A 12,106-nucleotide genomic window follows, 5' to 3' on the forward strand; every position below is an offset into this window, starting at 1 on the left:
TAGATGGGGCATTTCGCAGTTCATGATCACTGGAATGTGAATGGAGCACTGCAAACTGGGTAAATAGAACAGACGTGGATAGACATGATGATAATCTGGTGATGTCTTTTGGAGGAGGTATGAGCATGTGTATTTTCTCAATGTGTGTAAATATGTATGTCACTGATAGAGCACCTTATGAAATTTAGTTACACAGAATTTCAAAATGATTTATTTCAAATTTGAATGTAAAGTGCATTGACCTTGACCAGACATTGTTGCTAACAAGGGCATTGTGATTCTTATGTGCACAGTAAATTTACAGGTTCCTTGGTATTCATCAGTTCACCCAGGTAGGATATTGTACGTACATGTACATACAGCATTTTTTTTTACCACACAGAACAGATGCAGAAAGTTATTAGCAAGGTTCTGGTGTGCCAATGCATAAATGGATGTGTGTAAAGTTTTGGATTCAGGAAATGATTACACAGTTTTTACCAACGACATTTGTCAAGTGGCTGTTGAAGGGAAACGGCTCCAATGGCATGTCCTTGCCAAATACAATGTACAGCAGTAGAACCATATTATTACTCAGTAACATTATATCAGCACAGATCCCAAAGCCATGACTTTTTTTCTCTGTACATCTGCAATTTAGTGTATACATGAAAGGTTGTGGGCGTCAGCTAGCAGACACTGTCAGAATAGTCTCTTGTAGAAATGGGCTTCTTATATCAGTAAACGCATGATTCACCTTTGTAATTAGATATCAAGACACTGTCAGAATAGTCTCTTGTAGAAATGGGCTTCTTATATCAGTAAACGGATGATTCACCTTTGTAATTAGATATCAAGTTCGTATGACACAATTCAGGTTATCATCTGACCAAAGTATTTGTATATTTGCACAAGTGGAAATAGCCTTGAGCATTTGGGACAGGAACAAAGGTTAGGAAACATACACTGAAAAGGACAAGAATGTTACAGAAATATCTTCATCTCCTGCATTTTCAATTGTGGAGGACGTTTAACGGAAGATTTTGTGTGTGTTTGATAGTCTGAATGTCACTTTCCAGTGAGCAGGTCAAAGTCTATTGTGGTCATCATAGCGGCTTTATACCAGACGGAGGCCGAGGGCAGTGACCTTCAGAGCATTATGGGATACACGGTGGAGTCACATGTGTGGCCATGCATGCAGAGAATAGCTGTAGCAGAATAGGAGTGTATCCTTCCTATTAGACCCCGTTTACAGTGCGAGGCTCGGCCGCGGCCGAGCCGCGGCCGAGCCCAGCCCCGCTTCAGTGTAAACGCGCAAAAGGCCAAATGCGAGGCCAAAATTGGCCTCGCATTTGGCCTCGCTCTGGAGGTGGTCTCGGCCGTGGCCGAGCCGCGGCCGAGCCCTGCCTCTTCTTGATGTAAACGCAAACTGGGCCAAATGCGCGGCCAATTGCGCGGCCAATTTTAGTCTGGCTTCCAAACCCTCTGCCTGTATCTTTCGCTATTCAGGATATTAACCCCCTCAACGTCGAAAACTAGTATAGTTTAAGGTGGTTTTGTCCTGCAAAGGATTTTTTTCCTTCGGCAAAGGCCTTTGCCCGAACGGCGACTTCGTCGCCACGGAATTCATTTGGCAAAGGGTCTGAAAACCAGACAACACCAAATTGCGTTTGTTTACAAGCAGAGCGCCACTACAACAAAATATTGAAAGGTTTGAATCAAAAGTGCGGCCGAGCCCAGCAGTGTAAACGGACAAAATTGCGAGGCTCGGCCGCGCAATTGAGGCCGGACTCGGCCACGGCCGAGCCGCGGCCGAGCCCGGCCCCGCACTGTAAACGGGGTCTTATACAGGGATGAGTCTACATTATCTTGTGCTTGAGAGAACGATTGAAGGGGATGGGACCAGGGTGTGGGTTATTCAGAGGGGGCATCGAGTGAAAAGACAATAAGTCCTGTTCTGAGCTCCTGATCAAATTCCAGGTACTTTGGGATATCAATGCTGGTTGTTGTTGAAACTTTTATGATAATTTCAGGTTCACTTTGACAGGACCAGTAATTACAGTAAAGTCAACATACACAGGACTAGCAAAGAATCTGTCCACTGACACAATTTTACACAGAATTAATATTAGTTGAAGTCACCTTTAATTGTTTTGAACCTGTGGTGTTCGTGCAGGGAAAGGGAATTTCATGTTCTGACCTTTCACAGTTTGATGGTCACTTAATGTTTGAAACTTAACTTTAAAATAATTACAGAAACCTGGTGAATAGAGTGAAAAGTAAGTTAACTCACATAATATCTTTTAGTGGTGAATTAATGCGTTAAGGGACCTGCCTCTGTGATCAGTGACTACATCTCTTTCCTTACATCATTTCGACATTAGCAATTTGTTGACTCTTGAATGTTGGTTTAAGCAAAGAATTTCAGGACTTTTTTTATTGCGTTGACCTGTGCAATGTGGACTGTAATGAGGTTTACTGCATTCTGCAAGCAAATTTCAGATTGAAATACCCAAATTTCATGCAAAGACTGGTGATTATGTGTAAGATTCTCACTGCTGCTACAGTGATCATGTTAGGGCTAAACTTACACTGTATGTCAATATTAAAAAAAAAAAAAAAAAAAAAAAATGCAAATTTCACAGTAACACAGCATTTAACCCATTGAGGATGGGCTGATTTTGCTACAACATGCATTTCCTATAGACACTTGCCCAAGTACAATTTGTATACTCAAGACTCATCCTCAACGGGCCAAATGTAGCAATGTGTGTTGCTTGTATTCAAGGTAGTAAAGGATATTTGTTCATTTCTCCAAACATATAAAATGGCATCATTGATTTGATGTGAAGAGTGATGATACAAAGTATCTGCGGGAAGTGGTTTCTGTGAGAAATATCCATACATTCCATGCATTGATGGTGTACAGTGACATTAAATGTTCTGTGTTTAACCCTAAAGGGGCCGGGCTTTTTTGGCTATGCTCAGACCGGGGGGGGGCGGATTCCGCCCCCCCCTGAGATCTCGGCCATCGGTGGTGCGATCGCGATGAAATTTTGCATGCGTGAGACCCGCGTCATAATCTACAAGATTGTGTTATAAGATTTTTTGAAACAATCAATTTCTAATTTTAATTAATTAATTATGCAAATTAAGCTCAAGGTGATATTTTAGCTTAATTAAAAGCATTGAGAGTCTAATTTTTGATCTGTAAATCTGTTTTAGCATATTCAACAATTGTACATCCCAAAAACTTCCAAAACTCATTTCAATTCTTATGTATTTTATTGTTTTCTGAATTTCTTATGTATTTCTTTGTTTTTCAACTTTTGTTTTTTCTTTGTTTTTTCATTGGAAATTGTCACTGACCACTTTTCTACCATAATAAGCACAAAATTAATCAATGAAAGTGATTAATTGTAAAAATAATCAGGTTTTTATGCCTTTCATGACAGAGCACTGTTTTCCATAGGAAATGTACACAAAATCACAAAATTGTGCCCGTTTTGGAGCGACATTCCGTTACAAAAATGGGCGTGGCTTCGCAAAAGTATGCGCGGACGTTGCAAATTTGGTCTCAAAAGTTGCGCGAGACTTGAACGAAGAAAGTCAAGAAGCCTCGCGATGAGGCCTTCTCGCGTTACAGAATTATAGCGCGAAACGTCGAGGGGGGGGGGCGGATTCCGCCCCCCCCCCCCCCCCCCCCCCCCCGGCCCTTTTAGGGTTAATGGAGAGAGCCTTGTCAGAATGCAGTCAGAAAAAAAATGTAGAGGTGTAGATGTGTTGCATGATTGCTATATGCCACAATCTGCCCGATTCCTGCAGATTGAAAATGAACTGTTTGCTTTCAAAAGCTACTATCTATTCATGTGTGGGTTGTTGTTGTTTTTTTTTTAATAAATTATTTTGTAAATGGTAGGAGGTACAAGAAAGGGGTACATATTGTGCAAAACTACTGGCTCATTTATGAAAAAACAAAATATCGTTGTTTTCTTTCGATATTTGGCACCTCTGAGAGAAGAATGCAGTAAAAAAAAAAAATACCCTCTCTTTTTCTTATGTATTTTCATCTTAGTCTATTGAAAGAATGGTGTCAGTGTACACAATTGTGGATAATTAACTTTTGAATAGTTACAATTGTATCTACAGTGCGTTTAAAAAAAGGGTATGAAAAGTGAGCACAAGAATTTTTTTTTCATGTTCTTTTCTGGCTTGATATTAACAGGGAGGTGGGAATGCCACCTCCCTGATATTAAGAAGGTATATGATACAAAGTGTTTGTGTAATTATTCTCTCTGTATGTTTCTTAACATGTGCTTGTTTATATTCTTTGTGTACAGTGCAATCACATCTTATGGAATTTATTCTTAGCAGGCTATCATTTTTTTTCTCTCTAATAAATACAGTGTATTTTTAATATGTTAGATAGAATGGGAATTGAACAAGGTAGTTGCGCTCCTTTCCAATGCCCTTCAAATATTTCCTGTATATTTCCATGTGTATGAGGAGAAGAGATGTTTGATCTGCCTCTAAGATTTTGCATCTCAAAAAATAGATGATTAAAGAGCAAATTCACATCATTCCCTAAATATTTCTTTCCCTGTCACTAAATGCCCCAACTTTTGCCTCTAGAGCTGCATTGTCATTTTAATGGAATGATTAAATGATGGAGTTATAATGAGCTATCATGCTATAGCTAACACACCTCCTTGGTAGTACCAAGTGTAGTTCAGATGACAAAGAATTTGTCTTGAAGGGACATGACCTATAAATTGTTTGGAAAGATTGAATACAGGGGGCCTCCGTGCTTTCTAGATCATTTTGGGACGTAAAAACCAATTTGATTTAACCGAAACTTTCCTGAACATTTGAGTCAATAACAGAAAGTATGATGAGTTTAGCATCAAAATAGATTTATTGTATATGCCAAGGTGTATCAATGTCCCCTTGTCACAGACATGTTGACACAGATTTTTTTCTTCACTTTGCAAGGTTTGCAAGGAGCATTATTAGTACAGTATCCCCAATAGCCATGCGGAACCAGCAGTAAATCTTTCATATGATATTATCATAAGATGGAAGTTGTTCAATGGTAACACTAAATAACTACGGGTACACCCTTGTAGGATCAGAGCAGTACCCCTCCTCTCCCCGCCCCCACCCCACCCCCACCCCCAGTTTAGTTACTAGTTCACATATATACTGTATGTGATATATTTCGTGGTGTGTTTAATTATTATTTTTTTTTTTGTGAGTTTCACGAGTCAACTGAAATTTAAAAATGGTCTTACAGTAAAAGTCCTAACTTTCAAATATACATAAAGAATGCTATCAGGTAAAAATGTGGATTAGATTATCATATAATTTATAGACATATATATGTATGTCACATAGATTTATTTGTGGTACTGGTGGATATTTCCATGAAGTAACAGTAGTCCGTTCACCAAGTCTTACTATTCCTAAGAGGTTTTAATCTTAGATGTAATCAGTAAATCTGAAATTAATCCTCTGTTGTAATCTTTATCAATATTTGGATTTTGGTTGATTAGTTTGTTATACAGGTTGTTTTTCTTTTCGTGAATGCATGCTAAATTGCCTCTTGCCAGTAGGAATTCTTTGTTCACATCATGTCTTATTCTCCTGAGGTGGTAATTGGATTCAAAATAGTAACTAGAGGTATGTGTAGTATTTTTAATACTCAAATCACAATGCCAAATGAAATGAGGGAATAATTCGAAATCAGGTTTTCTTTCTATTATGCTGGAAATGTTGAAATGGGAACCATATTTTGAGAAGTTTCTTGTTGGCATATGTAGGTAGGCTGTATTAGTGCATGTTGAACTTTATTATGTTGAAAAGAAGTCAAAATCCATTGTCTCCCAGAAACGAAGTGAAAAGAATTTGTAATAAATGTACTTAAAACAAAAACAAAATCAAAGAACCTGAGAACTGTCTGCTACTGTAAAACTGGAAATTTTACTACATATTACATGCAAAAATATTTACCGGGTACACATTTCTGATTTCGTGCTGGTTTCAAGTTGTACAAAACGTGAAAATTTCCACATTGTAAAAATCTCCACTTTTACAGTACAATGTACATTGTATATGTGTATCAGTAACTAGGGATGTGACTGGTGTTCGCTTGTTTCCTTGCATGGCGTGATGCAAAACTGTGTGTGAATGAATGCAAATGGTGGTGTATAAGTATATGATCAGGGAGGTGCTATTTCCACCTCCCTAATGTGATTACTACATATGACTTGGTGTGTGGTCAAAGCGCCCCACCTGTTTCACACGTACACACACACACACACACACACACACACGCACACACCATACATGAATCTGAAATGATCTTTATGATGAAAGCGGCAGATATACCAAGAGATAAAAGAGTGATGTAAAAGTAGAAATTTTTGTGCATTTCATGCCACATGAAACTCGGGCAAAAATAAAAGCATTCAATTTATTTCTTTTTTTGTTTTGCCTGATATATGCAATACCATGCAATACATGTATTCAGATTCTGTGGAATTAAAAAAACTTGCAAAACTTGTAAAACATGATATATTCATGGCACGAAATTTTCGTGAATTGGAGCTGTCAGCCTTTTTCATGGCATGAAGTTTTCACAAATTGCCACTGGCGTTCAATACATATAGTGTAGACAAGAAATTTTGTGTGCATTAGAATTTCGCAAATCTCGGCACTCGCGAAATTTGCGAAATTAAAATGCACTTGAACATTTCTTGTTTTACAGTATGCCTCTCTGTGTGTGTGTGTGTGCATGTGTGTAAAAATAAAAATGTTACTATCCCAGTCCAAGCATATTTGATAGATTATTTTTAATCCTGGTAGTTATTTACCTCAAATGGAGATGAAGATGAACACAAATAGTTTATGCATTTTGATCAACGTTTTTCTCCAGACTTGCCATGTAATCTTGGCACCTACATGTTTGCCACAATACGTTTTGTGATGATAAAAATGTTGCTTTTTTTTTTCAAGGCATGTTTTAGGTAGTCATATTTCATATTTCACAATTACCTGTACATTTCAATATGATGGCAAAGGTGAACAGAAATACTCTTCAAATCCTGATCACAGTTCCAAACTTGTCCTTTGTACTGGCCTCATACCTAGATATCTTTTGTTTCTTCTTTGAACCACACATGAACACAAAAAATGATTTTGTTAATTGTTTCGATGTTGTTATCAGATCAATGTAAACACAGGGGAAACAAAGATGGTGCTTGAAATGGTTTGCACATACTGTATGTATCGTCAATTGTCGCCTTCATGGATGCAGTGATTTTGACAAGGACTGCCTTCCAACCTTTGTCCCCATTTTCAATGGAGTGCTTGATAGAGCTGGAGGCCTAGCTAAAGGTCCCCTGACTTACAATTCTAGTCCTGTGTCAATGTAGACTACTGCTGATATGAATATGTGTTCAGTTTACAACTTCAGAAATTGTTTGCTTGAAATATTATGTATACATAATAGGTGTATCACAATACTTAGTAGTGCAACACATACAGTTGTACACAATCATTGGTGTACGTTTGTGCACTGTGTTCAGTACTAACTGATATAAGAAGCTACAAGGTGTACTACCTGTAACGAGGAAAATGGCTTGGCCCTGACCTGCTCCTTTCATGGAGTTTCTCTTGTGCGCAAATTACTGTATATGCTGAATATTTCATGACGTTTCTAATTTCCGTGAATTTCATGAGTCTGGTGCTATTCCCAAATTAAACAAGGCAAGTGCCAAAATGTGTCTCGCCCATTTGCGTAGAAGAAATCAATATCTTATAACTCCCGGAAGTTCATTGATCCCACCTATGACCTTTGCCCTTGTGGTGACCTTCAACTCCCCAAGGGACATTTACAAGCCAAGTTTGGTCACAGACATAGGGATCAAAAGTTATGAGCCATAATCAAAACGCGCCATAAAAATTCAACATTGGGCCCGAAGAGTTCGTTGACCTCTGTCTGTGACCTTTGACCTTGTGATGAACTTCAACTCTCCAAGGGACGTCTACCATCCAAGTTTGGTCACAAACGGACATTGGGATCTAAAGTTATGGGCCATAATCAAAATGTGCTGTAAAAACTTAACATTCGGCCCTAAGAGTCCGTTGACCTCTGTCTGTGACCTTTGACCTTGTGATGAACGTGATGAACTTCAACTCCCCAAGGGACATCTACCATCCAAGTTTGGTCGCAAACGGACATAGGGAAGAAAAGTTGTGAGCCATAATCAAAATGCGCCATAAAAACTGAACATTGGGCCCTTAAAGTTCATTGACCCCTGTCTGTGACCTTTAACCATGTGATGAACTTCAACTCCCCAAGGGACATCTACCATCTAAGTTTGGTCACAATCGGACATTGGGATCAAAAGCTATAATCGAAATGCGCCGTAAAAACTTAACATTGGGCCCTAAAAGTTTTTTAACCCCTGCTTTTGACCTTTGACATTGAGGTGTAGTTCTTGTTTGGCAAAATGTGTAACTTTGCATAACCACTCTTCTCTCCAAGTTTGATTGAAATTGAAGTCCTCGGTAGAGAGTTATTCAAGTTTTTGTAGCGTTACGGACGGACGGACGGACGGACGACGGACGGACGACGTGCCACAGGCGATCCCTTAGTCTCCCCGCACCTCCGGTGGGCTCGACAAAAACATGCAAAGATATCAACTCTGTTCCTGACATGAATGTGACATGTATGCATACACTTCTCCATTCAGCGCTGTATTCCGCAATTATGGATTTAACTACTTGCAAAATTGTTGAGAAGTCCTGATTCACGCAAAATTAGACCCACTATTAATATATGGCGTATACAGTCCCCTGGCCCCTCTCCCTCCCTCCCTCATTCTCTCTCTCTCTCTCTCTCTCTCTCATTTTCTCTCTTATCACTCAGCTTACTTGTGATGTTTTATCCTTTATTCACATGCCTTCTCACAGCAAACTGAAAACAAACCAGACCATTCTGAAGCATTACTTTTCCATTTTTGAATGATATATTTCAATGGGTTGCTTTTCTCCCGACAGATATTCTCCTATTTGTTTTTTAATTTGTCACAAAGAGCATATACACACTACAACCACACAATTTACAGTACATTCTCTTTTAATTCTGCTGAATTCCATAATACTGGAATAGAATCATCTCTTTACTTGAAGGGCACACACTTAATAAGTATATGGCTCGTCTTCATGCAAATTCTGCGATGGTCTTGTCATCAAAATCCCAGCAGAGCTTGTTGTCTATTTACTGCATACACCATGTCTTTGCACTGGTTTCGTTTTAGCATATTTCTATGATTTCACTGATGTATGCAAAATCTAATGACATACAAAAACATCGTCTCCCATACTGATGAATGCAATGTATAATGCATACCTGTGTATTGTAACCAAGGTGAAAATGGTCCACTGAGCTTCTTGAAAAGGGATGATACACTGTACTTATTTCTAATCCTACTTGCTGTAAATGCTAAGAATATGACCACTTGAGAGACTGTCTGACAAGTCCCAAATCATGACATATTAAGCTTACAAAATAAGTGGTGTATGCAGCAATATGTCTTTAAGTACACATATGTTGGATAGAGAAACATGGTATGCACCAGCAGTACATTGTAAGTGTATGCTTTGTGTTCATTCACAACATCACAGCAAACGAGCATTATCATACATAATGACCTCATGTGGAGGGCACTTTTGAGTTGAGGTTTTACAGAAATACAATATTGTACTAGGGCATCATCATTCTGCCCAGAATCATGGGATGCATTTATTGACTTACACACATTCAGCCCTCTATGAAATACGACACATTAAACTCAAGTGGATGAATTTTGACATCCAGCTCAAAATGAGAATCTAACGCTATCTGATATGTTCATTTCATGTTGTCTATTGCATTTAACATTCTGCCCCAAAATGACCAGAAGCATCACCACCTTCAGTGTATTCAGCCCTTTAAAAATTCAACAAATTAAACATTAGTTCACTAATACAGAGTTGACAAAGTGTTAACCCTCTGCATGCCACAATAATTTCTTCTCCATAGGTATGTGTGTGAAATTAGTGCACATATGACCCATCAGTACAGAGAGAGTTAATGTTTTTTCATGATGGAAGGACTTTGCCTCCTTCTTTCGCTATTTTTGGTGCTTACATCTTTCTTCAATCCAAGCTGAACAAACACAGTATATCCAGTCTTCTTGAAAAGTTATAGAAAAAATGGTTACAAAATGACCCACAGTAAGTATTCCTGCAATTTGTCTTGGCTTTTAAGTGCATACAGCAGAATAGAGAGACAAATAAAGAGTGAAGTAAAATGGACAATCACACAAAATCTTCAACTCCTCAGAGAATGTACAGTAGTTTAGTGTACAGATTAACAGTTGTGTTGTTTTGATGTAACACTAAACACTGAATTACCTGGGTAGTTTGATATTTTAAAACACAAGTTATGTCTTGTTTGATCATGGTATTGTACTCTGTGTTCCTGTGAGTAATTTTTGTTTTTCTCCTCAGCCATCAACGTGCACGAATGATATCTACAACTGTATATTGATCATTTTAGGAATTAGCTACTTATAAATTACATATTCTTTATAACTACAAATATGTGAAGTTTAATTCAATTGATGAAATTGATAATATTGATAAATAAAAGCATGCTTTATGGCAGTCCATGGAAAAGAAATGTCTTTTAGCAATAAACCATTATTGTCAAAGATATTACTTAAACTATTAAACATATTTTAATATTTGAAATTCATGGCACATTTCTACAGGATATATTGTAAGTCTTTGGATAATAAATAGATAAAACAGCATTAAATGAATTGTCATGAATCTTTGTTCTACAATATGCAATCATTAATTAAATGGAAAGACATACGACATGTTATCATCAATAAAAGCAAGTTAACCATAGTTCGTCCAGAGACAGCAATGCCTTGTACTACAGCAATAATTTCTCAGGCAACATTGGTCATTCATTGTTACACTTACAGAAGTTTATAAACTTCAGCTGATTAGTTACTGTATCTAATATTGTGCACACTGGTCCTCCTTACTTTGTGTGGCAATCAGATATGTTAATTTCCATTCTATTTAGTCTTTTGGTAGAGCAAAGTTTACATTCTCTCCCTTCACTTAGTTTGGATGCTGTAGTCATATTTAGTCTTCATATATCAATTTTTTCTGATGAAATGGTCGAGAAAGAATAAAGAGAAGATTATGGCTCTCATTCCGACCCATCTCACCAATTCTGTATGATTATCAGTCATGTGATTTTCCATGTGGGCAGTGACAAAGGCTTCCACATTCACACATATTATAAGAGAAATTGTGAGCATTTTTTTTTTCTTTATTGATGAATGGAAAATAAGTATTAGAAGGTCTTGCTTTTTTTTTTGCCATGGAATTCTTTCTTGTTTTGATTTGCTGGAATGCAAGTACTTATTGCAACCATTGCATTCATGTCTCCGCAACCTTTATTAAAGGCAGTTCTGCTGCCAGTGATGGGTACATTCAGTTCTCTGTTACTTGCCAAGCATCAATCATGTGGGACTGCTCGTGGTAAGATGGAAGGAAAATAGCTGAAGGAAAACAACACACAAATATTCATATTTGTCGTCTTGGCTGAGTGTGCACAACTTCAAAAATGTTCCTCTAGAAACATACAAGGCAACATTATTGCTCAGATAGAGACGAATATTCACGACACTGAAGGCTGTTTTTCACATGCCTCTATATACTTGCAGTCAACAAGTGTGAAAAGATATTTGCATACACAAACACACACAAGGGATTAATCAGTCACTCAATACTTGTTTGCTTACTCTGAAAAAAAAATCATGTCTTTAAAATGAAAAACTGCAGATAAGGAATGCATATTCAGTATCAAACAAAATACCTAGCTCTACCTAGTTTACTCACTGACCTCTTATTTTCACTGATCATTCAGCAATTAGTATGCTAGTAAAAGCTGGGAAAATGACACTATGGGAATACAGAGTCCATGTTGCATAGCCACTGGAAGAAAATGTACAGACATCAACTTTGAATAACAAGTTTCTTTTTCGTTGCATCGATT

Source organism: Diadema setosum, chromosome 4 (assembly GCF_964275005.1).
Source record: "Diadema setosum chromosome 4, eeDiaSeto1, whole genome shotgun sequence".
NCBI lineage: Eukaryota > Metazoa > Echinodermata > Echinoidea > Diadematoida > Diadematidae > Diadema > Diadema setosum.